The sequence below is a fragment of the Danaus plexippus genome, unplaced genomic scaffold, assembly GCF_018135715.1.
Source record: "Danaus plexippus unplaced genomic scaffold, MEX_DaPlex mxdp_39, whole genome shotgun sequence".
Classification (NCBI taxonomy): domain Eukaryota; kingdom Metazoa; phylum Arthropoda; class Insecta; order Lepidoptera; family Nymphalidae; genus Danaus; species Danaus plexippus.
Genome location: NW_026869860.1, coordinates 348,648 through 355,847, shown reverse-complemented (window position 1 = coordinate 355,847; position 7,200 = coordinate 348,648).

The following is a 7,200-nucleotide window of genomic DNA, read 5'->3' as shown; positions in this document are numbered from 1 at the left end:
GATAATGCACGTTCCTTTAAAAAATAAGTTTAAATTTAAAAACAAATTGTGAACCGTAGTTTCAAGTCACGTTTATTGCGTATTATGAAGTACCAGGTGTTCATAAAGCTACAGAATACTATTACACAATTTGCTACGGGGATGCTACGAAAACCCAGAGAATTGGTTCTACGATAAACATACAAATATGAATTTCAAAGGGTTAATAGTGCAGACGTTGTGACAAACACGCATGCACGAACTAAGGCGAAACTATATTTTAGTGTCGGCTATCATGAAGAAAGGAATTCCCGTTTTCAAAATTAAATCAAACTAAGATATCTAAAATCAGAGAGCATAAAGGGCAATTGTATCAGGCTTACTGAAAACTAATGTAAAAAACAGTTTTTTTTCTTCTGAGATTTTCTTAGACATACATTTTGTAACAATGTATTTTGTCAATCTTAAAAGTCTGCCTTACATACATATCTTGAAAACTAAGAGCAGTGGGTAGTCGTATCAGTATTGTATACAAATCAGAATACTTAAGTCTGTTCTCCTAGTATGCAACGTTATCAAAAACGTGAGTCCCATATTATGTATTTATACGTAACTGTAGTCAGGTCAATAAAGTTTTACTTTTCACAGCAATCATGAAACATATTGTACAACTCCTTCAGACTTATGAAGTCCTGGTTCCCGCACTATGTAACAAACGTGACCAATTTTCGAAGTTCTGGTGATTCCTTTGTAGCAAGCAACCATGATCAATTGACAGACGAGATGAAAATGAAATCATATACATATTTTCTAATCAGAAAATACATATATGTCGAAGTACGGTCCAGGCCGTGGTTTTTAAAAAGAGCGACGCCAGCATAACTGACGTCATCAATGACTTTATTCTTAATTGGAGACCAACATTGTTGTGACTACACTTACACAGGTGGCTACGCAGGTGGTTATGCGGCTAACACCTGATTATTTCAACTACCCACAATTATTAGTTTTTTGAATAATAAGAACTACACCGTTATATATGTTTTTTTTTTTCAGTAAATTTTAGTCAAAATTGATTAAGTGTATATTTCGAAGTAGAGAGACGAAAGTGGCTGTACGAACTTAGTGCCTTATCATTTATAGAAAAAGAAATGCCCGCTTCGAAAGTAAATTTTTTTTTACTGGTCTCGTACCGCAACTCATAACATCGTACCAGGGAAACATAAATCTATGAAGGTGATGTTTCACTATGAATTGAGAGTGAAATTTGTGCTATATGAACATATTGGGACGGACGTGTGTTTTAAATATTTCATATCAATATATATTGATATTTATTTGTTTGTGTGTGTTCGTGTGTAATGGCCTAATTTACATTAGTAAGAGCTTATTTATTTATTAATTTTTTCCCGTTATTCTTATGAATATAATTTTGTTCTTGTGATATATAAGTTTCTTTTGCGTGTTTCTGAAATCTTGCATTATGGAAGTGAATTTTGCTTTCATAAAATAATTTGCATTATTTTCAAGTTCGTAGAGCAGTGGACGATCGTCGTTCAGTATTGCATACAAAACATGATTCCTGAATTAATGTTCATCTGTAAAACAAGGTTATAAGGTCAGGGTATATAAAACTATCAAGGTGATCTTTCTCCGCTTTAATCTCATGCTTATGTTTGCCCGTTGTTTAATTTTTTTGCGTAATTTTAAGTGTTGCATTGCATTGCATTGCAAAGATTTCAAGATTTTTGCATCCCATTAGCACTAAAATGGTGCACCTTAATCCATGATTGGTCGCCAGCATTGCTAAAATTCTATCTCAATGCGTTCCAGATGACTCTCCCAGATCAAAGTAATTTAGTGAGATGGGGTAAAGGTACCGAAAAGACTTGCTATATCTGTGGGAAGGCAGTTGGAACTGCTAGGCACTTGTTAGTGGGATGTAAGGTACTCCTCGATAGCGGTCAATACTCGCGTCGTCACGATAGGGTTCTGGAAATCATACGTGAAGCGGTTAGTCTTTCGGTAGCCAGAGCGCAAAAAGGAATAACCACAAACGAGCGATCAGTAGGTTTTGTGAGAGAGGGCATTAGGACTATAAAAACAAATGTCAAGCCTTACTCCATCCTTAAAGCGGCTACGGATTGGACTATAATGATGGATACGTGTGAAAAACAATACAAAATCCCCGAGGATATTTGTGCGTCGGCCTCCAGACCGGACATATTCATGTATTCGCGAATCTTAAAGCGCGTTGTGATGATAGAGCTTACGGTTCCTTGGGAAACCAACATCCCCAAAGACCATACCATCAAGGTCAACAAATATTACGAGCTCACAAACGAACTCACTCGAAATAGGTTCGTCGTGGATTTATATGCGGTAGAAGTGGGAGCGAGAGGTATAACGGCTAAATCTCTCTACAACCTACTAAAAGACTTGGGCCTGTCCAGAACTCACATCAATTCGTTCTTGGAACGTACTTCGAAGGCAGCTCTAGTAGGTTCTTTTCAAATATGGTTAGGTAGGGAGAGGAGCTTGGACAGTGGAGGTGAGCGTTTAACGCGCGTTAGTTAGGGGCCCCTTAAACCTACACCTGGGTCGCAAGTCCCAGGCACTGTTGAAGCTCCACTCCCTGCAACGCAATGGACCCGGCACCCGCACGGTGAATCCATTGAATGCTAAGAGGTTTCGTCTCTGTCTTGTTCTTGTGATATATAAGTTTCTTTTGCGTGTTCCTGAAATCTTGCATTATGGAAGTGAATTTTGCTTTCATAAAATAATTTGCATTATTTTCAAGTTCGTAGAGCAGTGGACCATCGTCGTTCCGTATTGCATACAAAACATGATTCCTGAATTAATGTTCATCTGTAATACAAGGTTATAAGGTCAGGGTATATAAAACTATCAAGGTGATCTTTCTCCGCTTTAATCTCATGCTTATGTTTGCCCGTTGTTTAATTTTTTTGGGTAATTTTAAGTGTTGCATTGCATTGCATTGCAAAGATTTCAAGTTTTGTAGAAAAAAAGGATAAGAGATCATAAATTATTAAAATTGATTTAGAGTCATCTCAGAGTCTCAGAATTCCAAAGCACCGAGAGAATTTTTTCAGCTTTGTCTAAAAAAGCCTGATTATAAATATAAATTATAAATACGTACACATTTACATACATATATACTTATATATTAATATTATACATAATATCTCTACAAAATATTTGAAGCGTAGTAGTACTCTTTTCCTTTAGTGACTTTACTAGTGCCCTTATTACTAAAATAAACGTGAGTACCTAATAAATCAAATTGTGTATTAGTTATCGTTTTATAATTAATTACAAAAACATTTTCGCTCGTCGAAAACTTCCTATATTAAATGAATCTTGATGGAAATAACATCGTGTTTTACCTAGTGAAGATATCGTATATCGTATCCCTGAGATGAACTAGAGACTTTCGAATCCCTAGTTTATCACTAGAAAGGAAACGGGACATAACAGAGTTAAATATAAATGAGAATATGACTGAAATCATACCGATATAGGTTATAACCCGAAAGAAATCATGAAAAGAGATACATAGATTTATGGACGACAGATGTGTCAGTCGAGATAGAACCTCTGAAGTAATTCTTATTAGTTATGAATAATTTTTTGTTAAATCGCATTTAAGTTAGTTGTAATTTGATAATAATTAATAATTACCTACAATTTTTTTATGACAAATATAATTCATATCAATACACACGATGTAACTCACAAGCACTACATATTTTAGTAATCAAGATTTTGTTTTTCAAATTTGGTTTGAAATTTGAAAATTTGGTTTTTCATGGCATTGCGTTTTCATGCGAATGCCAAGTCAATCTATTTATTTCAACATAAAATATTTTTAATTTTAATGTGGTCACTATGAGATATGGTTAGATAGTTAATAACGTTATAACTTAAGACAGAAGGCCCCTTAAGAGGGGACCGAAAAGATCAACCGACTTGGTATTACGTACATCATCCAAAATTTTACAATGAAAGAACAGTGTTGCGGGACTTGTTTTTTTTTAAACTTTTGTTATCGATGGCATCTCATTTATTTTTATGGAAAACCTCCTTTTTCTCTTTTTTTCCAGTATGATCTACTTCTCTAACACTCGTGCTATCAACGAATTTTCTGAGAGCCCACTCTCTGACTTATGATACGAGCTACACGTGTATATTTATAGATTACCTTGAAAAGTGGACAGAAAATTCAAAATATTTTAGTTTTTCCCTGAGTTATTCACTAAACACAAATTGTTTTCAAAATTTTGAAGCTTCTTTATAAACTAGAAGCGCCTTACAGTTTTGATGATGGGTCAGTCAGTGAATGAAAAAATTTAACAAAACTAAGAACTTTGTCTAGTTGTAATGCTTGAGCTACTTTTTTCTTGTTTACCAGAAATATAGGCGTCAAGTTTAATGCGAAATGTACTTATAGGTCGAAAATGGCCTGAAATAATTTGAGAAAAGTGTAATACGGCCATGCCGCTTTTTTATTTTTGCTTCACTTGGCGGTTCACTATCGTACCAACAGGTTAATTTTACATTTCATTTTTCAGACAATATCGACTTTTATCTATAGTAACAAAATAGTTTTAAATCCAATTACCACTTCAATAAGCAAATATATATGTACAAAATTTCTAATTAATTAATGTCGTTTAGGTATGCGTGTTCATATTGTATCATATCTCAAGTCTATCCTACGACGATCCCTATGTACACTACGGGGTTCTGAAACCTTCGCACAAATCGGTAGATTTAAAATTCTCTCTTTATATAAAAGAAATGTATGTAATGTATGATTAATTACATACCCACATGATCACACAGTTTTTAGTCATTGACACAGCCACATAGTCGGATAGTATTATTAATTAAGCACACAGTTACATTTTCCATAACCATGACATTAGAAAATCATAAAGTCTTGGTCGTTGACACACTCTTACGCATCGGTGATATCTGTTGTTATTTTAATAAAACATAAGTGGATTTAATATGGTTACTATGACAACCGGCATAAAACCTAATTTTATGACGGTGACGTGTTAATAGAATGAAGATCCAAATCTACCGTACAATCGGATATGATATTAATCGGTAATTTAATGGACCGAATGATTCGTTGTGAATTCGCAAGGCGAATGTAAGACACTCCGTCTCTGCTTAATACGAGTACATCGGTGCCTATAACTACCGGAGTATTCAAAAACGTACTCGGTACTTATATTATTTGGTATTTCCGCGCCACATAAACCACGCAACAGTGGAATGCACGTGTTAGAATATAGTTAAAATATTTTATAAGAAAACTAGATTTACATACATATTTCAAATAAAATAGTTCATTAAACACATAATAACATTTATTTTCTGTACATTTCAACATTTAACAAAACTATTGTTTTTTTATAAAGAAAAACCATACAATAAAATACACTTATCTCATCTATGTATTTCGCAAAATGGTTTTCACTATATCCAGAACTTTTCGCTTGAAGGTCTGTCCCTTGTTGGTGTCCGACGTGAGAACTGACTTGCCTCTCTCTAGTTTCGAATTGACAAAAGCTGTTAGCCCTATTGGCTTTTACAGCGTCACCGGGAGGGGTGGGCGGCCCGATGGGACCTACCCGTTTACTTTGGGCCCGAAGGGCCCGAATGATGGATACGCCCGTCCCAAGGGTGCCTCTAAGAGGCCGGACCTCGGCTTAGGACGTCGTTGTTGTGGAGGATGGAGTTGGATTTTGGATTGCGTGACGTCCCCCGACGGCAGAACGCCGGAGCGACGTGTATGAAACGGGACCTCGTCTTCGCCGGCGAAGACGGTGTGTGTGAATGTGTTTTTGTGTTGTGGGGCTCGTTGCGTCTGTGTTGTCTGTTGTCGTTATGTCGTCAGGGTCTAGGAGAACGTCTTTTGGACGCCTCTTGCCTAACGGGGAGTTGGGTGATGGGGAGTAGTCACACGCTTTGACTACTAGTGGGTTGGGATGAACCGTCGTAGTCTCGAAAAATCTCTTTGAGATCGTCTTGAAGTGTGCAGCTACCGTAGAAAGTCGGAGGTCCCTATGGAGGTCGGAATTCCTGATGTACCAGGGTGCGCCTGTGGCTTTGCGCATGAATCTATTTTGCAGCACTTGCAGTTTGTTGATGGCTGAGGGACGGGCGTGGGCGAAGCACGCGCTCGCGTACGACATGATTGGAAGTATGCAGGTCTTGTAAAGTGTGACCTTGTTTCTAAGGGACAGTTTACTTTTACTGCAGATCAGGGGATATAGGCGACCTAGGATGTAGGCTGCCCTATTTCTAACTGACTGAATTTGGGGTCTGAAAGTGAAATAACTATCCAGAGTGACCCCTAGATATTTGGCCCTTTTCTGCCAAGGAATGGGGCTGTCGTACAAGGAAATTTTTTTGGAGGGGGGGATGCCTACTCGATTATTTCTGGAAAAAATAATTGCAGTGCTTTTGTCTGGATTAATCTCGATTCTCCATTGGCGAAACCATTTCCCTAAGGTTTTGGCTGCTTTCTGGAGTCGAGAGATGATGTAATCTAGAGACCTTGATGAGGTATAAACTGCGGTGTCATCCGCGAAGAGGGCGAGATGTGTTGGTCCTTTTGGAACCGGGATATCGTTCGTGTATAACGAGTAAAGAATTGGAGATAGGATGGAGCCCTGAGGGACTCCTGCTCTTATTGGGCGGGGGGAGGATAGGGTGCCCTCCACTCGATAGCGGAAGGAGCGGTTCGACAAGTAGGCTCGAATAATGTGAACGAGCCTGTCTGACAGCTTTAGTTTGAACAGCTTGTAAATCAAGGCGTTGTGCCAGACTTTGTCGAATGCTTTCGCCACATCGAAGAAGATTGCACCCGTTTTATGGGGACGTCTGCTTATAATACCCTTGGTGATGTGCTCCGTGAGGCGGTGCACCGGGTGGACGCTGGAGTGCTTGGCTCTGAAGCCGAACTGTTCGTTGGGGAGGATTTTTAATTTCTCCACTTCCTGTTTGAGCCGATTCAAGACGATCCTTTCGTAGACTTTTCCGAGAGTGTTGAGCAGACTAATCGGCCGGTAGCTGCTCGGTAGGTTTTTCGGTTTCCCTGGTTTCGGAATACCTATTACTATGGCCTCTTTCCATTGGTCGGGGAACGCGCATCCGTTCAGTAGTGCGTTGAAGATGACGACC